Below are 26511 nucleotides of genomic sequence, written 5' to 3' on the forward strand. Positions count from 1 at the left end.
GAAGCGTGAGTTTAAACATGAATTCAATTCATTAAATAATCTGCAATGTAACCTTTGGGAAAGTTTGAGTGACAAGAGTGGACATTGTGCCCCTCAGCTTTGTGATGGTGCTCACAAACATGGAGCCTTTCGTCAAAGAGGAGGTGAGATCCATTATGCCCAAAAGCTCAGGAGGCCCTCCAGGTCCATTATGTGGCTCCACAGAGGGAATTGATTGCCAAGGTAAACTCCAGGATTGTTATGTCTTGGACCTGGATGTAGTGCAGAAAGAAATTCATCCAATTGACTGTCCTTTTCCACTGTAAGTGAGCAGCTGTCTCCTAGTTTTGATGGAAGCAGCACCATTGAACAAGAGAAGTGTCAAATCAGCATTACACAAGGATTGATGTCACCAGATGCCTACTCTGTATACTTCTGACATCTGTGCACAATGTAGACAAAACCATGCATTCAATTTGACAAATAGCACAAGTTTCGCCACACTTGTCTGATCACAATTTGTGACCTTAAATGCAAGCAAATAGTTAACTGTCATGCCAAATAAAACATCACTCTGTGATCCAATTTACTGAAGTCTTTTAGGAGGAAATTAAATAATCAGGAATCAATTGAACTTGATATTATTTCTGTTGTTACATGTTTGGGTCCTACTTTGTCTTGTATCGTGGAACTGAGCAATCAATCTCCATCCATTTCTCACATTGTGGGATTTGTTTTGGGCAATTGATGCTTCTTAATCATATTAAAATGAGGAAGTACTGACATCATTTAAATATTGATTTGATTTTGGGATTTTTCTGATGAGATAACAGTCGACATGCATCATGCTAAAGTAACAACCATTCACAAATCCAGGACATGCCATTTGAGGGCTGAAGAGTGAGGTTTCTGAAATTCTATTTAATTTATTGTTCTACAGTCTGTGTGTGATGTGTGTTTGTTGGAGGGATTTTGCTGACTCTGTTCTTAAAACCACTTGTTCTCATATTCCTTACGATAAAGAAGGAGGTCATTTCGACCACTTGAGTCTATGCCAGCTCACAGAACAATCCCATTCCCCACTGGTTTTCCATGCAACCTTTTCTGCACACATTGCCATCAATTCCTCCCATATTCTACCATTTACTTACACACTAGGGCAATTAACAGTGGCCAATGAACCTATCATGGGATGTGGGAGGAAACTAGAGCACAAGGGGAAACCTATGTGGTCACAGGGTGAATGTGCAAACTCCACAGGCACCCTGCAGCAACCCTATGACCGGTGGCACTGTGCAGTCCTTGTAGACCGGGTTGTGTGATCTGTAGGAATGTTTGCCTATTCATTTTACATCGAGGAAGACAAGTGAGGGAAAAAAAAATGCTGTTGATTAAAGGATGACATTCACCACAACTGCTCCTATCACTGTCCCAGAATGCTGTACAGGTTAAAATGCACATTCTGGGATTTGCCCAAGAAACAGTTCATGTAGCCCACTGCTCCTAAGAGAGACAATCAAGGAATTCTGTTGCTTATATAGAACAGTATAGCCCAGGAATAGGCCCTTCGGCCCACAATGTCTGCGCCAACCATTATGCCAATTTAAATGAGTCCCATCTGCCTGCACATGGTCTATATCACTCCATTCCCTGCCTGTTCATGTGCCTGTCTAAATGCCTCTTAAACATTGCTATTGCATCTGTTTCTGTTATTTCCCTGGCACCTCCAACTCGGTATAAACAAAAAAAATGCACCTCCTAAATCTCCTTTAACCATTCCCCCTTTCTCCTTAAAGCCATGCCTTCTGGTATTTGACATTTCCATGCTGGGAAAAAGACTGACTACTCTGACCATCTATTATTTATGCCTCTCATTATTTTATATACTTTTATCTGTTTGCTCCTCAGTCTCCAATTACCTACCCTATCTCTGCCTCTCATAATTGATATACTTCTATCAGGTTGCCCCTCAGCCTCCGACGCTCCAGAGAAAACAAGCCAAGTTTGTCCAACCTTTCCTTATAACTAATACTCTGTAATCCAGGCAACATCCTGGTGAACATCTTCTACACCCTCTCCAAAGCCTCTACATCCTTCCTGTAATGTGGTGACCAGAATTGCACACAATAGTCCAAATGTGGCCTAACCAAAGCTTTATACAGCTGCAACATGACTTCCTGACTTTTATACCCAACACCCCAACCAATGAAGGCAAGTATGCCATATACTGTACCTTCTTTACCACCCTATCTACTTCTGTTGCCACTTTCAGAGAGCTATAGACCCATTGCAAGGAGATCTCTGTAAAACTGCAGAGCACACTCAGCCCGTATTTTTTTGCCTGAAGTTAATTCTAGCTCTCACAGTATCACCAGCCTGACTGCAGTCTGTACAGTCATAAGTAGGTGGGCAACATGTTTGCCAGAGTAAATTATTATATTATCTTCCTCGTGTGACCAGGAGCAGAGATGAGTCCTCTTGATTTTGCTTGGTTGTGGGATTTCCCAAGATTCAGGATTTCAGTTTGCACAAGTCTTTTTTCAGTCACTTGACACTGGTGGATTCTTCCTGAGCAGCAGGGACTGGCATTCATTGTGAAGCTTGGCTGTAACCATCATAAGATCTTGCTAGTCCAGTGCCAGTCATCATCCCTTTGTTTTACAATAGTTTATCACTGCTTTGTCCTTCGGGACTGATTGAGGTCCTTAATTCTTTTGCAACTATGACCATCTGAAACCAAGGTGTCATGCATAGGCACATGCCAAACTTGTGTAGAATGATTTTCATTGTAAACAGGGGCCTCATGAGATGGGTTATAGAAACACAGAGGTAGAACTTCTACTGCCTTAAAGAGAGCTTTCTCCAGCTTCAGTGTCATGTGGTTTGCTGAATTCTGAACAACTCTGCCATGCAGAAGAGAATAAATTTTTGACTGGCTGAATAAATTTTTGACTGGCTGAACTGCTCCATCTCAGAGTGAATATACAAGTGAAATTACCTATTCCTACTGCTGAATCATTGTGTCAGGTTATGGTGATATAATTCAAAAGCCTTCTGCACAATGACACAACCGACTCCCTGCATGAAAAATATTCCCCATATTATCATCGTTCATCAGGGACTTGCCAGAACTTCTGCCTGAAGCAGAAAGATACTATCCCTGCTGGATGTGGAATAATGGTTTTAGGGGGAATGAAGGGGTAGGCCACTGCAGCAAGCTTGGGAGACCTTGGGCACATCTGTGAAGTGAGGAGACCACAGGGTTTCACTTTTTCCATCAGGAGACATGAAAACATCACTCACCTGGGCTTTCAGTGACCAGAACAATGTGGACCTTGGCCAGGCACGTGGCTAACATGCTGTCTGTCAAGGATTTGAATTCTGTTGGTGAGATAGACCCCTTGACGTCATGGCAACATTTGACTGAGTATAGCATCAAGATGTCTTGGGAAAACTGATGTCAATGACCATTAATGGGAGAAACACTCCAATGGTTGGAGTCATAGCTTGCACAAAGGAATCTAGTGATTACTGGAGATCAATCAACTCAGCCACAGGACATCCACTGCAGGATTTCCTCAGGCCTTGCCCTAGGCCCACCATTTTCAGGTGCTTCATCAATGACCTGAGGTTGGAAGTGGGAATGTCCATATCATTTGCAACTCCTCAGCTCTTGAAGCAATCCGTGCCTTCAGACAGCAGGACCTAGGCAGCATTCAGACACAGGTTGAAAAGTGGCAAGTAACATTTATGCCATGATGTCCAACTCCAACAAGAGGGAGTCTAACTCCCTATCTCTAACATTCAATGGTTCTCCACCATCAACTTTCTTGGAGTCACCATTGACAAGAAAGTCGACTGGATTGGCCACATAAATACTGTGGCTACAACAGCAGCGCTGAGACAAGGTGTCTAATGGTGTGGTACTTAATTACCAAGGACTCATTTATCTGGGATTCCTCATTTATTGGGACTATTAGTCTAAACCTTTGGTTTCTCAATAAATTATACATTATGCTACTGTAATTTATTAGATGAAACCTGTACCGTCCTGCCACATTAAGTTGTGAATGCTGGTGAACAATTAAACAGCTGCTGGGAGGAAGATGCTCAATGTATACCCCAAGTCTTAATGATGGTGAACCTCAGCATTTAAGTACAAAAGACCAGGCTGAAGCAGTTACAAACTTCTTCAGCTAGAAGTCCTATCCATCTCAGCCAAAGCTCCCCACAGAAGCCAGCCAATTCAATTCATTTAATATGAAAAAATAGCAGGGCATGGTGGATACAGTGAGAGCTGTGGCCTGACTGTAGTGTTTAAAAGACTTCTGCTTCAATGTTTGCCTCAAGCCAAACTGTTTCATTTCAAATACAATATTGGCATCCACGTGATATGGTGGAAAATTGCCTGGATAGGTTCCTCGATGCAGAATGTGGGATAAATTCAATCCAGCTCATCACCAGACAAATTATCCCTTTTGTCAGTAAAGTGATAGAAGGAGTAGGCAACAGTCTATCGAGTGGCACTGTGCTCAGTCTCGCGTTTAATCCAGGGTACATGGTACAAACTCCATTGCAAGCTTGGTGCAAACGTGAGGGGAAGAGATGTGAATGATTGGCCTTGACATCAAGGCTGCATTTCACTGAATGTGGGTGGCATCGAGAGGTTTGGTAACATTAAGATTATTCACTCTCCTCTCCCCTGGAGCGGTGTGGCTTCAGTGCAACATCACATCCCAAAATACCACCACCTTGAAGGACAAAGGTAGCAGTTAAGTGGGAACACTGTGACTTCCATGTATCCCACCTTCCTGACTTGAAAATACATTGTCATTCATTCATACCCCAAATCCTGATTACATTAGAGTGGGAACATAGGAATAATATATTAAGATCTTGATCTTTCTTGTGTTCACTAAACAACAGAGAGCATTCTGTTAAAAATTAGTACCTTCAGTGTTGAAAATATTTAGTCTTAAGAGATTTTGTTTCACACAGTGGGTGCTTTCTCCGTGTAAGCAGGTCTTGTGCTGCAGTTTTAAGATGACTTTTTTGATTTCTTCCTGACAGCCTTCTCTGCCTTTTTATCAGCCATCCACCAGAGTTATAATAAAACATCATCAATTAGGGTGATTGACATTTCCTCTGTTATTCTCCGCATTTGAAGTTCCTGTGCTATTCAACCTCAATAAACAATGAAGCTTATGTTTTCTTTCTATTATTTTCATGAAAATAATGGAGACTTATTGTGACCAATGTTTTGGTGGAAACCTGAAATTACAAAGTTAATAAGATCTGAAACAAATATGTTTGATCATGGAGTTTCTTATTAAAATAGTAACTTACCTTTGTTAGAATTTCAAAGCAATAAACAGTTTCAGAGCTAATGAAATGCTAAAGCTATAGGAAAAGGTATAAATAAAGATACTTATTCCTCAGGGAAATTCCAATAAATGTAAGACATATGAAATAGTGAGGCTATTTGTCCAAAGCTTAAAGCTTTATTGTACAGATCAATGACCAATTGCACTCAGATTTTTCTGCATGAATGCAGATGTGCCTATACACCAATACACAAGGTAACCTGGTAAATTAAGGCATTCTCCTCTTCCAGTCAATTCTCAGCAGGTGGATAATAATGTTACAAACTCCCCTTCTGTTGTGAAACTCAGCATTTGAGTACAATCTTCTTCCTCCAGAAGCGCTGATCCATTTCAACCAAAGTTTAATGAAAAAACATAATTCTAAACTTAAATTCTCTTTGGTCAAAGCATGTTTTTTCACTACAGTAAAGGATTCAATAACTGCTTACAAGTCTTATCAAGTCTTATTTTAAGAACTGACAGCAGGCAGAAACTCTTATAGAAACTGTGAAAGACTTGGGCAAAAGGTTACTGGAGAAAAGCATTGAAAAACGACAATCCAGGCTATCCCCAGGTTAAGGCCATTTGGGTTTTGGAAATTCATCCTTATGGAACTCACAAATCACTACCCAGAAATTTAAGATATGGGATAAAATTCGCTCTTACAGAATTTATATGGCAAAAGTAAATAAATGAACACAAAATGCAAAGGAAACAACAAATTTTGTCAATTTTATTTTTAGTCACTTAATACTGCGGGGTGTTAAGATTGACTCAACACCTCCCACTGTAACTGGATCCTTGACTTTCTAACAAACAGAATGCAATCAGTGAGGATAGGCAGCAATACCTCCAGCACGATTATTCTCAACACTGGTGCCCCACAAGGCTGCGTCCTCAGCCCTCTACTCTACTCCCTATATACTCATGACTGTGTGGCCAGATTCTGCTCTAACTCCATCTACAAGTTTTGGCAGATGATACCACCGTTGTAGGCCGTATCTCGAACAGCGATGAGTCGGAGTACAGGAAGGAGATACAGAGCTTAGTGGAATGGTGTCATGACAACAACCTTTCCCTCAATGTAAACAAAACAAAAGAGCTGGTCATTGACTTCGGGAAAGGGGGCGGTGTCTACATCAATGGTGCTGAGGTCGAGAGGGTAGAGAAGTTCAAGTTCCTGGGAGTGAACATCACCAACAGCCTGTCCTGGTCAAATCACGTAGATGCCACGGCCAAGAAAGCTCACCAGTGTCTCTACTTCCTCAAGAGGCTAAAGAAATTTGGTTTGTCCCCTTTGACTCTCACCAACTTTTACCGATGCACCATAGAAAGCATCCTATCTGGATGTATCATGGCTTGGTACAGCTACTGCTCTGCCCAGGACCGCAAGAAACTGCAGAGAGTTGTGGACACAGCCCAGCGCGTCACGGAAACCAGCCTCCCCTCCTTGGACTCTTTCTTTACCTCTCGTTGTCTTGGTGAAGCAGCCAGCATAATCAAAGACCCCACCCACCTGGGACATTCTCTCTTCTCTCCTCTTCCATCGGGTAGAAGATACAGGAGCCTGAGGGCACGTACCACCAGACTTAAGGACAGCTTCTACCCCACTGCGATAAGACTATTGAACGGTTCCCTTATACGATGAGATGGACTATGACCTCACGATCTACCTTGTTGTGACCTTGCACCTTATTGCACTGCACTTTCTCTGTAGCTGTGACACTTTACTCTGTACTGTTATTGTTTTTACTCATACTACATCAATGCACTCTGTACTAACTCAATGAAACTGCACTGTGTAATGAATTGACCTGTACAATCGGTATGCAAGACAAGTTTTTCACTGTACCTCGGTACACGTGACAATAATAAATCAATACCAATACCAATATTACCCTGTCGATTGGGTTTGCAGTCACAGCCAAGTCCCTCCTTTGCCATGTCCTCTCTATTCCAAGGACATGTCAAAATGCTTTAACCTTTACTCCACTTCTACTAAGTCACCACACTTTAACCCATTACCCCGCTAAACTTCTTCTACACTCTACCTTTCTTGCATGAACCATGATCCTCAAAACCCATCCCTTTCCCCGATATACCTACTTCCTAAACCCTTTCCTAATCCCTTGCCTCAGCTATTAAATAATGGTGGTAAAATGGATTAATATGAGAGAAAAACATCCCATGGGAATGCATCTTCACTCATAACATGGTATTCAATGGGAAGGAGGGGTTCACGTTATAGAAAATCATGATACAGACGTACTTCTGGGAACGCACCCCTTTTGTAACATGGGGATTGCCTGTACAAATGCCTACAGCTACGTATCTCTGAAGGTGGAAGAGAAAGATATGGAGGATGTATTGAATTTGACCAAAAATGATGTCAAGCTGCAGAGCTGCAAAAAGCCTAATCACCTTTTCCTGTGTTTCCAGAGGAACATTAGCCCACATGTAAATGGAGTTTGACAAAGGAACAATTCTCTTGTCAGTTATTGATAATGTCAATGAGCAATTATCAGGAAATTGTGCCAAATGTACCTGGTCTTTTGCAAAATTAGCAGATTTTCTGTGATGATCTCAATAATATAGGAGAAAATGTCGTTTTAGACCTGGGTGTCAAACTTATTTTATATAGTAGCCTGATGCAATATCCTAGCATTTAGCAAAAGCCACAATCAACAAAAGATTTTAAGTTGAAATAGATAAAATGGTTATGATGGAAATCTGTGGCCTACAGCCCTTCTGATACTACTGATGTAGTCTTTGGAGTGTACACCAGTGTCACTGATTTCAGGTAATTAAAGAAATCAACTTGTTACTAAAATAGTATAAATGTTTTAATATTGGGCAGACGCTGACTCAGTTCGAGCTAGTAGTTCTAAGGGAATCATCAGCTGCCCGTCATTCAACGCTTAGCTTGTTTAGTGCATGCTTGAACTGCAGATCATTTGGTCCCTTCCTCACCTCCTCCTGCTGCTGGACCAGTGGTGGAGTGCTGATGTGCACTTTGCATCTGGTTCCCAAGTTTTACGCCAGAGGTGGTTGATCCTTTTCATTTTAACTGATTTTCTATGAATTGTTTTAGATAACTTTAAAATAACATAAACATTTATTTGAATTGTTTTAAAATGTCCTTATCAGACACCTGAGGCCTGCTTGCAGCTCAGAACCTGCTCTGCCAAGCAGGATACCTCTCAATGCATAAGGTGACTGGGGCCCTACATCTGGAAAAGGTAAATGTGGGTGGTGAAGAAACTATAAATCAAGCCTTGATCTAATTAATAATTTTATTTCACCCTTTACAAAGTGCATGATACAAGGAAAGCTGGCAAAGATAATGTACCAGTGTGTTTATTCAGTTAAAGAATTGGGGTTAGATGGCTTAGTGATTGTGGAGCTTTGCCAGTATTAGTGGCTGCAAGATTTTTGTTGACATCAAAAGGTGAACTGTACTTTTAGAAAGGTGATCAAGTTACTAGGGAACAGTGAGAATCAAATCTGAGAGGTGTGGGAGAATAGTATTGGGGTTTGGCAACATTAGAGGTACTGTGGAGAGGTTGCCAGTTTTGCAAACACAAGAGATTGCAGATGCTGGAATCTGTAGCAAAAACAAACAGCTGGAGGAACTCAATGCATCTGTGGAGGGAAATGGATAGCTGATGTTTGGGGTCAAGACCCTTCACCTGGACTGGATAACTTTGTCATCGCTAGATGAAGGGTCTCGACCCGATTCATCGACTGTCCATTTCACTCTACAGATGCTGCTTGACCTGCTGAATTCCTCCAGCATTTTGTTAGTTGCAAGTTTTGGATGCTTTGAGAAAGGTTTGAGTGAAATGGGAGAATGGTGGAGACTGCTGCCGATTATCTGGGGAAAGTTTGCCAGTGGGAGCAAAGCTGTGGTTCATCACCATTGCAATGAGTGCAGCTAGCTAATAGTTAAGGCTTATGATCCTGGTAGGTGGGAGAATTACGGGGAAAAGTTCCCAAATAATAATTTGGAGAATGATGTTGGCATGATAAGTGATCCGAAATAAAGACAAAGAGTGTATTCCCCAGAACAGAGATGGGGATACTTTTCTAGAGATTATAAGGGACATCATTTGTACTTGAAATGTAACAAGGAAAATTAGAAAATCTTTAAAAAATTTATGTTGTGATATTAGATTTTGAAACACTTTAAATGCTATTATTTAACCAGTTCTGAGGAGGGTTGTTTTTCAGATGGGAGGCCTGTGACCAGTGGTGTGCTACAGGGTTCCCTGTTATTTCTCATGGTGGTGGACAGTGAAGAAGGTTGTCTAAGGTTACAATAGGATCTAGATCAACTGGGAGAGTGGGCAAAGGAATGGCAGATGGAATTTAACTCAGATAAATGCAAAGTGATTTTGGGAAGTTAAACCAGGACAGGACTTACATCGGAAATGACAGGTTCCCGGGGAGTGTTGCAGAATTAGAGATACCTATGGGTACAACTATAAAGTTCCCTGAAGTGGTGATACAGGTAGACAAGATGATGAAAACGGTGCATGGCACAGTTGTCTTCATCTGATGGGGCACTGAGTACAAGAGTTGGGATGACATGTTACAGCTGTACAAGACGTTGGTAAGACTGCACCTGGAATATTGTGTGCAGTTCTGGTCCCCATACTATAGGATGGATGTAATTAAGCTATAGAGGGTACAGAAAAGATTCACAAGGATGTTGCGGGATGGGAGGGGTTCAGTTATAAAGAGAAACTGGATGGGCCGGTACTGTTTTCCTTGGACTGAAGGAGGCTGAGGGATGACCTTACAGATGTTTGTAAATTACGAGGGGCATAGATAAGGTGGACGTACACAAAATTTTTTCCCAGGGGAGGGGAGTCTAAAACTAGAGGGCATAGGTTTAAGGTGAGAGGGGAAAAATTCAGAGGGGACCTGAGAGGCAAGTTTTTCACACAGAGAGTGGTGGGTATATGGAACAAGATGCTAGAGAAAGTGGTAGAGGTGGATACAATTACAACATTTAAAAAGACATTTGGACAGGTTTATGAATAGGAAAGGTTTAGAGGAATATGGGCCAAATGCAAGCAATGGGACTAGATCATGAATGTACTTTGGTTGGCATGGACAAGTTGGGCCAAAGACCTGTTTTCTATGCTGTATAGCTCAATAACTCTGGAAGAGTCGGAAAAACACAGAACAGACTATCATATCAAGAAAAAGCAGGGGTTTGGGAGTAGCATAGATAGCTCTAGTTTGCAACTCAGTCCAGCAGACACAACAGAAAAGATTCTGCTGAAATTTCACAGGTCTCTGTCCGCGAGCACAATATTCTAAACGTGTTTGATTTCAAAATGTCTGTCAGATGGTACACTCTGCAATTACCTTTGTTAAACTTACTGGGCCTAACCCAATCAACATTGACTCCCGGTGAAAAGAAGGCTGTAATGCAAGAGCGGATTTGGACTTTTTAACAAAACATAAATGACCTTGATAGCTTCACTGCAAACAAAACTTCTGATATGCTTCATTGTTCTCATTACTGAAGGTAAAAATGTTTAGACAGAATTCATGAAGTACTATATTTTTCTCCACAGTGTTAACACTTATGGATGCTTTTCAATTCTCACTTAACTTTGCTGATTAACTGTGAAGCAAGAGAAAGCCAGGTGAATTAGCTTTGGTGTGCCATTTCACAGCAGGTGTGTAGTACCCAAATTGGACATTGTTAGACAAGTTCAATAAGATTGGAGTGACTTTTGACAAACATGCCATTTTTTCTGTACACCTTGCAAAGTGGGATTGCAATATGCGGATCAGAGTAAGTTAGACTTTTGTACAAAGTCTGTTGGTGGTTAAAAAGCAGTAACAGTGATAATGTGCAGGGCTACAACTCTGCAAATGTCACATGTACGTTTGAAGGCATGCAATTACTTGTGTGAGCAGCTCAGATGAATTGCAGTGGGCACATAGCTCACTGACATCTTAAGTGCATATAGAAGTCAGCGAAATTTAACCACTGAGTTTAAAACAAGTGAAATACAATACTTGATTGCATTGATGGTTGTGAAAACAGTTGTAATCAAATATATCAGAAGTAGTCAGTTGCTCCAATTAACTTGTTTTGTTTTACAAGAAATTATTAATAATCACAGTATGTGTAACAGATGGCCTGATATATACTGTCACCACATGCATTGGGATTATTAAGCCATTCGCAGCATGTTCGATCAGTGGAAAAAATAGCCTGTTAAAATATGCTTTTAGATTAAAACTTTCTTTAAAGGGATTGAGTCCAGAGACCAGCAGATATATGTTTGATTCAGGTCGAGGATCAGAAACCACTGCCTTGGGGACAACTGAAGATAATATGGCACTCGAACTGTGACAGCTCTGTTCATGTGATCCCAGTAGGGACCGTCACCAAATTAGTCTGGTGAAGTATTGCAGATGCTGGAAATCTGAAATATAAACAGAAAATGCTGGAAATAGTCAGCAGGTCAAACAGCATCTATGGAGAGAGAAATAGAGCTAATGTTTGAACCTGAAATGTTAACTGTTTCTTTCTCCACAGATGCTGCCTGACCTGCTGAGTAGTTCCACTGTTTTCTGCTGTTATTTTGAGTTCCACTTTTAAGCCAGTGTGAAATTCATGAAATACTATTAGCTTTGGCTATAAGTTGATGCAAAAATATGCCATTTTGTTTTGAAGAGGTAAAAAAGAGACTACCTCCATAATTCAATCTGTTTTTCAGCCACGGCGTGGCAAATACCAGAGAGCATTGATGAAAGCTCATGGACCTGAAATTTGAACCCTTATTCTCTCTGCACAGATACTGCCCGACTAACTGAGCATTTTCTAGCATTTTTTGTTTCTAAAATTTGAGATTTCCAACATCTGCGCTTTTTCTTTTGTGGCAGGCAGTGGCTAGAATGTGGAACTTGCTATGACAAGGGATAATTGTGGTGAATTAAATAGACATGATTAAAAGAAGCTAGGTTAATAATGAGGGAGAAAGTAATAACTACATCTGCAGAGAGAGGAAAAAATGGTATGATCATCTGAAGGACCATGATATGATAAAATGGAAGGTGAGGTGTTTTTCCTCGAACTTATGCTGGCTGTCATTGGAGGTATCTGCAAAGTGATCCCCGATATGCATTTGAATTGTCCAATATGGAGAAAATAAAATCATGAATGAAATACGTCTGTATGTGAAAAAGAAACATAGATTGCATGACTGCTTTGCAGAATAGTCCCTTGCAATCTGCAAGAGTGACCCTGAGCTTCCAGTTGGCTGTGACTTTAATTCTCTGACTCTGACTCCACTCTGACCTCTCTGTCTCAACCTCCCCCGTTGCTTCAATGATGCCCAATGTAAGTTTCAGGAACAGAACCTCATCTTTCCTCAGGGCAGGTTGTAGACTTTGGATTTCATATTGAATTTAACAGGTAACCACTCTGTTTCCCTCTCTTTCTCTCTTCACAGGTGTCTGTACTTTTTTGTTTCAATTTATTTCTTTGTTTTGTTCTTCTGTCTCTAACTGCTGATTTTTTAAGGCTTTGGCAAATTATCACAGGCATTCCCCCTGTTCTCCTTCCCTTTTCTCCTCTCTGCAACTATGCTTCTTTTCTCATTTTCCAGTTCTGATAATGGGTTCTTGGCCTAAAAGGTTGACTCTTCCCACTGATGTTACATGACCTGCTGAGTACTCCCACTATTTTCTGTTATTGACCAGCATGAACCAGTTGGACCAAATGGCCCGTCTTGTGCTGTAACATGTTTAATGCATATCCAAGAACTTGCTTTAAATCTTAATTCATTAAAGTACATTTTTATTATATAAATCTTCAGCTTCTAAAAAAAATGTATTCTAGAAGAAACATCCAACAACTATTATGTGGACAGTAAAATCGTTATGGGCCTGAACCATCTCTCATTGTTTATGTCCATAACATTAAGTCTGTTTCACCTCTTTTTGAAGTATGACCGTTACACATTGTCTCTTTGTATTATTTATCCTGCCTGTTGCTATTCACTCATTTAATGACAGAACCACTCTGCTTATTCAGGTGCAATTGACATTCATTTTTTTGACATCATTTGGGATGTTAACATGGAAGCATCTACTGACATGATTTGTGTTTTGTTCCACATCCATGCGTGTATATTCCAACATTCTTGCCTGCTCTTGTTGGCCCTTGAATACCTAATTTGCAAAATAAAAATCAGGCCATTGCCTCAAGCTCAAAACTTATGGAGTAAATTTCTAAGATCCTTCATCAATTGTCTTGTAGCATACTTAGTTGGCTACATCTCCTGCAGCATGGGGTTTGGATAACCAGGTGAAATGTGCTAACAGTATTGTATTATGCATGTACCAGCATTGCAGTTAACATCATTTTTGTTATCTATTATGACATTACAAAACTGTATCCTATTAACTTTTAAGTCCATGAAATTTAGTAATACTCACACTGAAAAGCATTGAGTTGTCGATTCATTATTTCTATAACAAATGTGATTAGGCATGTGTGGATAAATGTTGATGCTGACTGTATAATGGAGTATGGGAATAATATGGTCTTTAGAAAAGTACTTACTACAGTACATTTTTAATATTGACTACAAAATACAGCATGTTGATCCATGAGTAACTGTAACAGAGGCAATAGCTCCTCCTTCGTCTTCAATGGTCTTTTATGGTATCCTTTTGGCTTTGCAAGGAGTGAAGCTCCTGCCTGTTTTAAAGTAAGGTGTTAATATTGAGATGAGTTACATTGGGGCTAGGGACCATCACTGTGCAAGTTTCCATTTCCTGGCCATTCGCCAGTCTAATGGATATTCAGGGCCGTTTCCAGAGAAGTGAGAGAATAGTGGGTCCTTCATTGGTGGATGGGAGCTGACCTTTGGGCAGGACTGCAGGCCTAGCTGCTGCTCTAAAAAGTCACCTCCTCCCAGTACCACCACAGCCCAGTATTTCACTTGGAATTCTCTTGCCCTTCGACCAGATTCTGTAATCTCCCCACTCCCTCCATTCCTGCTGCTCAGTTGGAAGAATCTAGACTGCACTCTCAGTACCCCCTGATATCAAGACCATCTTAAACTCCATGAGCATGATATCAGCCTCCTAAATGGCTCAAAATCTCAGGACCCTTCCCCCAAATGTTACTTTCTTCAATATCTGAATTTTCTATCCAAAATGACATAGGTAAACTTTTAAAAACGAATTCTCTAAATTAACTATTTTTATTTATTTGGTTGCATTCTCTGTGGTTTAACTCATTTATTAAAGCTTTTCATTAAAAGTTTAAGCATATCTTAAGAGATAGGACTTGATCTTGATGATTTTTACAGATGATGTGAGCAGGAGTGGTGATTCTGCAATTCAAGCATGTGGAGGGAGCATAACTTTCCAGGATGTATCGGTCCTAATTAGAATCACCAAGTTACAGAAATCTTTTTTTTCTTTCTCCCTTTGACATCCATAATGAGTAGATGAAAAACTAGAGGACAAATTTCAAAAGATCCATTTGAGTAAATCTGTCGCATATAGGGGATGTCTGAGGCATCTGTGTAGGACAAAAGAAACTGACAAACCATAATGATTACACATTTATTCAACATTTTGTTGGTCTCTAATTTTAAAGTCAAACTATTGAGTTGGCCTGACTCAATTCTTTTAGGAACTTCCTTCCTTCTGTGCCAAGAAATTGGATTTTCCTTTGCTGAACATCAAGAATCTGTGAATGTGCTTGTTTGCTGCCACAAGCTCAGTCATAAGTGTCTGCATATTGCTTCTCATTGATTATGGCCTCTTCAGCACTTTAAGTTGTTTGTGCCCTTTAAATGCTGCAACAGCACTAGCTTTACCCCATGTCAGAGAGCACAAGCAGTGTTTGTCTACTGTGTTAGAATTAAAGCTGACTGGGGGACTGGTATGAAAATAAACTATTATTTGGAACCAAGAGAGGGTAATGCTCTAGAGAAATTATGAGTTGAACATAATTTGAATAAAATGTGCAGGTAGTTGGGTAAAAGAATCTGGAGATTAGACTTCAATTTGAAATGGGCCGTGCTGACTCGATTGTAACATTCAGAAGGAAAGGGGCTGCTTTGTGATTCAACAAAGTTAAGAGAAATTACATCGGTGCCAGCACAGGTAGGAGATTAAAATGAACTGCTTGGGCCCCAAGAGAGAATCTAACTAACAAGACATTGAATGACATTTTCTTATCTCTCCTTATATTCTTATATTGAACGTGTGTCAAGAATTGTACCATGTTTGTTCCTATTATTAATCAACTCCTTCCCTGCACATCAGCATTGTAAAATTGATCGTCATATAATCCTAATGGGATGTAAATCAACGTGAAACATCCAATGAAAAGCCAATCTTTGCAGAAACCTCCATTAAAGTGGTTTGCCACAGATATTCATTTCTGACCTTCAGTGAACTTAAAATTGTACTGTTTTTCCATTTGTATGAATTATAAAGATGACTATCCAACAGCTGCTTAAAATGATACATTTAGCAGACTTGTTGAGATTGATTTTATGAGACCTTCGTTGTAATTTAAAAAAATATGTTGTGAAAACTAATGAGAATGTTTGAATGTGAATGCGTAATTATACATTTGACTCAAAGTGCATTCAACCTACAAAATTAAATTTGGTTGACTGGAGGCACCTGTGTGGCACAAGTAATCATTTAAAAACATATGTATTCATTGACATAAAATTCTGATCTGTGCTGAGACAACTACTTTCCAAGCAATTTGAGATTTTATCATTTGAAAATAGTTGGAAAATCATGGCCTCTGGTGGGAAAATTTTGCTGTACAATTTACCAAATATAAACTGTTTCTCTTCCTAATAACCACATGGGCAATTTGCAATGTATTGCATGAAAAAATGGGTAAGTAAGTTATACACACACTTGGCTTTATTTTAGCAATATTCTTTCATATGGCCAGGCAGCAATTTCAGAAAAGGTTCATTTTAAGATTGTGTTTTGAGATTTAATATGCAGTTGATTATGCACCAGATTGGTTAAGTAGATTACTTCAGTCCCTTAAGTTCAGAGAAAAGTTTGCAAAGCAGCTACTCACATACTCAGTTCTACAAGCTTGTGATATCCCATTTATGCAAGAAAAAGGCACCCTTTATTTGTCATGTACAGATATAGTTCCATATAGTCCAATGGCTTATGTTACAATAGAGATCCAGAAACTCAGTAGTCGAATCTTTGATCAAATGTTTGCTGGACATTGATGCTGTAAACCAGATTTTGAACCTTTGGCTCTCAGCGACCAGAGTTTTTGATAAGTTTGGAGCACCGTGTAACCAGAAATTAGGGTCTATTTTGCACTATATCCTCTTTCATACTAAATATTTCTTTTAAGGGAGGTAATTATTGTGTTATCCATTTTGAAGTAAAAGGTGATGGCAGGTGAAGTTAGTCTTGAGTCAGTTGGGAGCAAGTGAAATTGTTTCTTTGCCTATCTGTTTCCTGCAATCCAATCTTCCGTGTCTTACAGGGAATATTATCCCAGTGGTAACATCCATCTGCTGTTTACAGGTGGTTAAAGTGATCTTTGTATTCTTTTGTTCTATTCGTCTATATTATATACAGGCTGTTCACCTTGCTCTTTGATGGCATATATATGTAGCTCATTGTAATGTTAGAACTCCCTCGTCCAATCTGCATTTGATTTCTTCAATGTAGAGGAATGCGGTGTGGAAAATTTCATTATCAGAGCTGGTTGGGTCTCTCACTTTTCCAGCTCTGATGAAGGGTCGTTACTTCAAAAGTTAAATCTGTTCTTTCTTCACAGATGATGCCTGACCTGTTGAATATCCCCAGCATTTGTTTTGGTTCAGATTACTGCAAAAGAAACATTTGCCTTTGTAATGCACTCGGCCACACATTTCCAAGATAATGGGTTGGATCTCACTGGGCTTTTTCGTATGGCAGTAACTCCACATTATTCACACTTGCATTGGCAAACAATGGGGTTTCTGTCATACTGACAGATTTTGAGCACCAAGTTAGCCTCTTTAATTTGCTACTAGACTTTCCATAGAGACTAATGGCAGAGTCCAGTGTAGGTACCATCCCCAGCACTGTGCTGGAGGATTGTCTCTTGGCTCCTGTGCCAGGTTAGACCAGGAGGCAGGATCTGAGTCCCTTTGATTTCACTGGGGATTGTAGGGCTATGGATTAGATAACAAAGGAGAAGGCTAGTTGCAAGTTTATTAATTTTTATGTTTACATCAGTTACTTCGATCTTATTGGATTTTAAATGTCCCTACATTCCAGACATACAAAAGCCATTAGGACAGTGTTGGTAAGGGTAATGTTCTAGAGTATGTAGATATCAAGAGAGAGGATGTGTTGGAGCTGTTAGAAAATATTAGGACAGATAAGTCCCCGGGGGCCTGACGGAATATTCCCCAGGCTGCTTCGTGAGGCGAGGGAGGAGATTGCTGAACCGTTGGCTAGGATCTTTGAGTCCTCGTTGTCCACGGGGATGGTACCGGAGGATTGGAGGGTGGCAAATGTTGTCCCCTTATTCAAAAAAGGTAGCAGGGATAGTCCAGGGAATTACAGACCAGTGAGCCTTATGTCTGTGGTGGTTAAGCTGCTAGAAAGGATTCTAAGAGATAGGATCTATGATCATTTAGAGAATCATGGACTGATTAGGGACAGCCAGCATGGCTTTGTGAAGGGAAGATCTTGCCTCACTAGCCTGATAGGGTTCTTTGAGGAGGTGACCAAGAAGATTGATGAGGGTAGTGCAGTAGATGTGGTCTACATGGATTTTATTAAGGCGTTTGACAAGGTTCCGCATGGTAGGCTTCTTCAGAAGGTCAGAGGCCAAGGGATCCAGGGAGGCTTGGCTGTGTGAATTCAGAATTGGCTTGCCTGTAGAAAGCAGAGGGTTGTGGTGGAGGGAGTGAATTCGGATTGGAGGGCTGTGACTAGTGGTGTCCCACAGGGGATCGGGTTCTGGGACCTCTACCTTTTGTGATATTTATTAATGACTTAGATGAGGGGGTGGAAGGGTGGGTTAGCAAGTTTGCAGATGACACAAAGATCGGTGGTGCTGTGGATAGTGTGGAGGGCTGTCGAAACTTACAGAGGGATATTGATAGGATGCAGAGCTGCGCTGACAAGTGGCAGATGGAGTTCAATCCGGAGAAGTGTGAGGTGGTACACTTTGGAAGGACAAACTCCAAGGCGGAATACAAGGTAAATGGCAGGGTTCTGGGCAGTGTGGGAGGAGCAGAGGGAATCTGGGGGTTCATATCCACAGGTCACTGAAAGTTGTCACACAGGTGCATAGGGTAGTTAAGAAAGCTTATGGGATGTTAGCTTTCATAAGTCGTGGGATCGAGTTTAAGAGCCGCGAAGTAATGATGCAACTTTACAAAACTCTGGTTAGACCACACTTGGAGTACTGTGTCCAGTTCTGGTCGCCTCATTATAGGAAGGATGTGGAGGCATTGGAAAGGGTGCAGAGGAGATTTACCAGGATTCTGCCTGGATCAGAGAGTATGGATTATGAGGAGAGACTAAAGGAGCTAGGGCTTTACTTATTGGAGAGAAGGAGGATGAGAGGAGACATGATAGAGGTATACAAAATATTAAGAGGAATAGATAGAGTGGACAGCCAGCGCCTCTTTCCCAGGGCACCAGTGCTCAATACAAGAGGGCATGGCCTTAAGGTAATGGGTGGGAAGTTTCAGGGAGATGTCAGAGGGAGGTTTTTCACCCAGAGAGTGGTTGGTGCATGGAATGAGCTGCCTGGGGTGGTGGTGGAGGCTGATACATTGGTCAAGTTCAAGAGATTGTTAGATAAGCATATGGAGGAATTTAAGATAGAGGGATACGTGGGAGGAAGGGGTTAGATAGTCTTAGGAGTGGTTTGAAGGTCGGCACAGCATGGTGGGCCGAAGGGCCTGTATTGTGCTGTATTGTTCTATGGTAGAACTTAGCCTGTTAACTCTTCATGGGTTTTACAGATAGCAAAGCCAGGGGTAGGGCTCTGCCAGCTGTCAAAGGCTGCAGGAGGTGTTCTGGGTTGGGCTGGTCCCCCACGCACTGCCAGAGACCCTGCTGCCGCTCAAACCACGTGACTCCAGTCAAGGTAAGGCCCTTCGTATCAGATGTACATACGGACACAGGGGATATGGTTGGGGAGAGTGGATGACCAAGGTCTGGAGATCTGGATTGTTGTTTATTTAAGTAAGTGAGCAAAAGTGTTGAAATGACACTGACTTTGTCGCAATTGTTGAATTGCATATCTTTTGCTCTATTTTCATTGTTTAGGCATCAGAGCCTTTAAAAATTTAGCAGCACAGGAAATTGAGAATAAACACATTCAATAATGCATAAAGCCAATCAAGGGACAGTTATTGGTTAGTTTCTTTTATACTGGTTTCAGACTAGTTATTTGGTCTTTCCATTTCTTTTGGTTGATTCGTGCTGCATTTTATTCTCATCGAGCAATTGCTTTCATCTTTGCTCTTCTGTTTTCGCTGCTCTTCTCTACCTTCCAAGCTGAGGGCATGTTTGTCAGGATATCAACATGATGTATTGTGGTGCCATCACAAAACCTTGAAAAAGGTGGAAAAGGAGAGAATGTATCTGGAATTTCAGACATACAGCACATATTTTTCATGTGACATGTTATTGGTTTCTCATGTATCCATATAGAGTGGACAGCACATAGCAGGACATTTGTTTCCATGTGCACACTAAGAACATAGAATTGCATGGAGGACGGCAGCCAATGTGCACTAACCAATTGGTGTCTTCTCTGTGAAATGAACATGCAGTTAACACCCTATATGGATCATGCACAGGAAAGCAGGTCATAAAAGCCATACACCTACATAAATTAAGGGGTTGTTGCGAACTGAGGTGAAGGAAAGCTGATTGGATTGAACAAGGCTGAAGTCTGAAGCTGGAAATTGGATCACCGAGGAAAAAGTTGGCTTTTCTTGTTGCAAGTGTGGGAGCCTTAGTTGTGGTAATCACCGACACTCCAGTATGACCAGGAGTAGAAGGAGATGGGCCAAAGGCAAGACCTTCCTTGCAGAGCAGGCAGAACAGAAATGATCTGACTAGGAGGGACATTCTCTCAAGAATTATTCTGGAATTAGATTGCTACCTCCAAACTCCATTTCCAGCCATAGAATGGGTTGATTCTGCCAGTGCCTCAGTGGAAGTTGTGACCTCTACTATTTTGTGCTCCACAGCAGCAAGATCTCTAAGTATACGTCCTAACACAGAGACTACAATGTACCAGGATCTAAGCTGATAGTTGCAGTTGACATAAGGTGATACCTTGCTCCTTTTTGGCTGTCATGCTTCTCTTGGATATCTGAAAAAAAAGAAAGTTGCAATTTTCTGAATGTGATGAGGAAGGAAAGTAAGTAAGGTGAATACAGTGGATGTTTTAAGCCATCAGAGATTGTGGAATGAAAGAGAAAATAACTGTGAGAAGGGAAGCTACTATTATCCCTTATAATGCCTGAACTACTGGAGACTACTGGCTCTGCAGGCAGTTGATACCGCGATTATCAGCACCCTCTCCTGCACACAACCAAGCCCGATAACGCCTGCCGAATCTGTGGCTACTTGGGACCTTCTGTGGGAAAAGGGAAGAGTGTTAGTGAGAATGTTGCAGTAAGGTATGCCTGCGTGATTGAATAATTTTAATTTAAAGTTATGCCTATAATTGGATAATTTTAAGTCTGTGGAATTCTAGAGATGAGTGTTGTAGTGGTAGGCATCTGAGAGTTGTAATGCAGTTGGTGGTAAATGAGATTTGTTGCCATGTCCACTGACTTTGGCTACACCTGTGAGCTTACTAACTTTTCCTGCACTGGGACCAGCTTCTCAAGGGCATTGATGTGGTCAATGATCTCTTTAGCCACTTCCTCTCCCTGCCATTTCATTTTGACAGCTACTTGGGACCTGTGGTATGAAAAACCTCTCTCCCGCTTTGATCAGGATTTTGAAGTAGCTGTCATGAAATGGGTACTGCTGTCTGTAATGCTATTGCTATTTTCAATGATTCCCAAGCTGCACAATGACTTATAGCAGCGGTGGGATTTAGAAAACACCTTTCCTTTAAAAGGCATAGGTGTCACATCAATCAATGCTGGTTAGTTTCAGCTGATGCCTTAAATTATAAGCACTTAAAAGTTTGCTAATAGGGAAAATATTGTGATTAAGATTTCCCACATGCACGAGGTCTTACATGAGGTGAATGTATGAAAATCACACACACTAACAGCATCAAGTCAAAACTGGTGTGGGGTTCCCTGTAGTTGAATTTTAGTACATCTTTTTATATTTTATTGAATAATGTCTCAAAGATTAGGCATTAAATCTCCAAGGGTTTTGTGTACACGAGCAGATAGATGCCTGAAATCCAAAATTCTATAACTTTTGTAAAATTATGGCACTATAACTTTGCCCCAGTAAATTGATTCTCTTTTGATTCATTGCTTGTTTCAGTGCGAATCAATATTAGTGCATTTTCATTTGTATTGTACTATGTTACTTCAAAGAGTGCTAGTATCCTCAGATCCCATCCAATAGAGCAATAAAAGAGCAATAATCCCAGTCTAAATATTCATGGCCTGAAAACATTCAAAATGCTATATTCAGGATTCCTGTTGAAATGGATCATGAATTTCTAGATCAGTTTTCTGCATAATTACAATAAATGTAATTTATTTATGGTTTGGAACATTACATACAAATAAATTGAAATGAAAATTGCATTCTGAACACAAAAGAACATGGTTCCTGATTGATAAAACTTCATTTCTAAATCTGTTCATACTACAAATATTGCCCAGTCCCAGACAATCTAGACTGGAGATCTAATCCACCTTGTCAATCCCCCCCAAGTTGTTTCATAATGTTTCAGTGATATCATTCTCATTTTCCTCATCTCCAGAGAATGAAGTTCCATTAAAGGTTTTAATTTGATCTGTGCATTATTTTAGTGTATCAATTGATGTGTTTATTTAAACAGCAGTCTGTTCAATCCTAATTCAGATGTTAACCTATTCAAAATTAACAGGTTAATTTTCAATTTAAGATAAATACAGCAGAATATAGATAATCATAAACAGAAAATGCTGGAAACACTCAGCAGACCAGGCAGTATCTGTGGAAAGAGAAACAGAGTAAATGTTTCAGGTCACAGATCATTCATCAGAACTGGGAAAGAGAGTTTCCAGTATTTTCTGTTTGTATTTCCGATTTCCAGCATCTACAGTTTTTTTAATTTCCTGAAATCTAGGTAGTTGTGCATTGGGCGTATTATATCTATAAATGTTTTTCAAATATAATGACTGCAGTTGTTTTACACTTGAAAACAAGAAATCAAAAATCAATTGTGAACTGGCAGATTTGACTAAAATAGTGATCATATTTTTCAACTGTATGTTTGGCCAGGAGAGAACAGCCAGGAGAAATCTCCTCTATCCACAGAGAGCAACTTTATACAATACCTGACAAATTGCCATATTTTAGAATTTTCCTTTCATCTATTTTCTCCACATTTCTGATTCCCCATTTCAGAATACCACTCGGAATAATTGTTATGGAATCTATGCCTCAATTGGGAACCACAGTCAAAAGGGACCACTCTAAGGTGGTGTTGATGCGGTCATCTCCTTAATGTAGCTCAATCTAACAGTAATGTAGCCCTGCATAGCTGTAACTCAAGACCAGAGTTTGGAGGCTGTTTTACACGTAGTCACATAAAGGAACATTTACCCAGAAATTGGATTGTGCCTTTGTTGCATCCATTACCAATTGGGGTCTCTGTCAAAAAGGCATTAAATTGGTGGAAAATAACTGTGTTAAAGTGTGAGTGTGTTTTCCACCAAGAAAGAGTGAAGGAACTTACCAAAATCCAACATGACGCCTACACATTTCTGCACAACAATCAGAGAAGGGTGACAGTCAGATAGCAGTGACACACATGATGGTATAATAGAGAACAGAGAAGATGCAGGCGAGAGGTCCATGATTCACAGAGAGCATCAATAAGGAGCTCATAAATAATCTACATGCCTCATGGAACATCCAGCCTGTCTGGAAGGTCAGGAGACCCACCAGTGTCATCATAAGAAGAGTCTGGTGGGAAGTGTCTCCAATTATCTTATCCAGGAGTGAGAATCCCCACATAATGGAGCCACGTTACAAGAAATTCCTTGACCTCACAAGGTACGTCAAGAAGAGAAAAAATATTTTGCTCCCTCGTACAGATGCAATTTTCCAGAGACATGCACACAGATACTCTCTTACCTAGCTCACTTATTATGACACTGAAGGAGACCATTCAGCCCACTGGATTCATGCCTTCTAAATTGGTAAATTGGTTTATTATTGTCACATGTACCGAGATACAGTGAAAAACTTTGTTTTGCATGCCATTCAATCAGATCATTTCATCACGTCAGTGTATTGAGGTAGTACATGGGAAAATCAATAACAGAACATAGAATAAAATGTAACAGTTACAGAGAAAGTGCAGTGCAGGCAGACAATAAGGTGCAAGGCCATAACGAGGTAGATTGTGAGGTGAAGAATCCATTTTATTGTACTAGGGCACTGTTCAATAGCCTTATAACAGTGGGAAAGAAGCTGTCCTTGAGTCTGGTGGTATGTGCTTTCAGGCTTTTGTATCTTCTGCCGAATGGGAGGTGGGAGAGGAGAGAACGTTCAGGGTGGGTGGGGTCTTTGATTACTCTGGCTGCTTTACCAAGGCAGCGAGAAGTGTAAACGGAGTTCATGGAGGGGAGGCTGGTTTCTGTGATGTGCTGAACTGTGTCCTCAACTCTCTGCAGTTTCTTGCGGTCTTGGGCAGAGCAGTTGCCATCCCAAGCCATGATGCATCCAGATAGGATGCTTTCTACGGTGCATCCAAAAAAGTTGGTGAGGGTCAAAGGGGACATGCCAAATTTCTTTAGCCTCCTGACAGAACAGAACAATTCAAACAGAACAATTCCATAAATCCCATTGTACTCTCCTTATTTCCCTGGAGTCCTGCAATTTATTCTCTCTCACATGACCATTCTTTTTGCCACTAAGGGGTGATTTATAGTAAAAAAAGAATTAACCAAAATTAACCTATCGGCACATTTTTGGGATATGGGAGGAAACTGAAGCATCCAGTGGAAATTACGTGGTCATGGGCAGGAAAATCCAAATTCCACACAGACAGTACCTGAGGTCAGGATTGAACCTGGGTCCCTGGAGCTGTGAGGCAGTAGCACTATCTACTGGGTCAATGTGCAACCCATGCTGTACCATTGTGTCATTGTAACTCTACCACTGACATTTCCTCCATACATCCACCAGATGATGAAAATGTTGTTCAATGTCCTTCATTGCCTCTCTTTAGGCCAATATACTGAAGATAAGAAGGGAACCCACTTGGTCAGAAGCCCTCTCGGGGGCAATGCTTCACTAGGATTGAGGAAACTTCTCTCCTGGGATAGAGAGGTCACTGAGGCACAAAGCACTTCAAGAACTGTACAAAAATCTGTCAAATATACTCATCAGCATTTGCTGGGATTAGTACAGCACTTTGTACTGATCCATGTTATATACCAGACATTCTCAAGCCTCAGTCTGGCATGAGGCATAGGGAATCTGGTATTGGGCCTGGTGGAGTTGGAGTTCACATGTTTCTGCTACCACAAAGTCCTCAGGTGAGGACTGCAATTGGGAAGCCATGTAGGAGATGATAAGGAGCTCTTCAGGAACAATGACATAGCACTGTTCCTGCAGAGGGGTGCTGGTGTAGCAGTGTGAAATGAGTATAACCAATGTAATAGCTGCCATTTAATTCAGCCAATGAATGAATAAGACCTCCTATTGTGGACCCTTCCTTGGTCTATTCTTCAAGTGCTTGTTGGACTCTTTCAGAAAGTGCCATTATGAGAGGCTGAAAAAATATGAACAAGGTTGCATACTAATGTAAAAACATCAACTCAAAGCTGTCTTTTTGCTAGGAACCTTCATTTAAGTGTGTGATTAAATGCATTAGTGGGTTCCTTAAGTCAGATAACATAACTATAAAGTAATCACATCTGATTGGTGTGGACAAAGTTAAACTTGGTTCTTCTTACATTGAGACTTTATCAGTTCTCTCCTTCTGTGTATCCTGGAATGAACATTTAGTTCAATTGCTTAAATTGAATGCCATGATTCCAAGTGAGTTCCACCAGGGATTTCTCATCAATATATGAATGTGGACACATACGTTGATGAAAAATGCATCTCTCTACCCCTTGCATGTCAGTCTGCTCAATATATTAATATATTATGCCCATTATTTTCAGCTGCATTAACTACTATGATGAATGTCTACCGTCAATTTTGATCGCAGACCAAAGAATGAAAGCTTTCAAACACATGAAAAGTCGAGCTCCTCCAAGGAAAGTGTATTTTGTGTGGAGGGAGTTCAGACAGTTTTACAAAGTAGGATCAGGAGTACTGGTCCTCCCCAGGTTGTGAACACCCAGCGTATGTACAGCCCATACATACAAATGAGCGTTTGGGAGACTGGTGGGATAGATTTGTCGGCTGCTGCAGACATCTTCTGCCACCTGGGAACTCAGCTTGCAGCCGCATTTCTAACTTGCAAACTGTCCGGGTTACGAAGAATTCACAAGAACAGAACCCTGCAGTAACCTGCTGAGGACCTATAGGGTCACTCAGCACTGAAGCTTACCAAAGTATTTAATAAGATCATGGTTGATCTGATTTAGTTCTGGATTCCGATTTACCTGTGGTAACCTTTCGCACCCCTGCCCTTCTCTGAATTGGTTCTAATTCATTAACATTCATCCTTAAATATTGAGACCAGCACTGTACACAGTACTTCAGATGTAGTCTCAATAGTGCCCTAAATAATAGATGCAAACCTTCCTACTGTTGTACTTAATTCCCCTGGCAATAAATGATAAGTCTACTGGCTTTTCTAATCGCTTGCTGCACGTGCACACAATCCTTTTGTGTATCACGCACAAGGTCAACTGGCTGCCTCTGCATCTCAGAGCTCTGCAATGTCTCATCATTTAGATAATATGCTTTTTTTGTTTAACGGTCAAAATAGAATTTTGCTTTTTCA

The sequence above is a fragment of the Pristis pectinata genome, chromosome 21, assembly GCF_009764475.1.
Source record: "Pristis pectinata isolate sPriPec2 chromosome 21, sPriPec2.1.pri, whole genome shotgun sequence".
NCBI lineage: Eukaryota > Metazoa > Chordata > Chondrichthyes > Rhinopristiformes > Pristidae > Pristis > Pristis pectinata.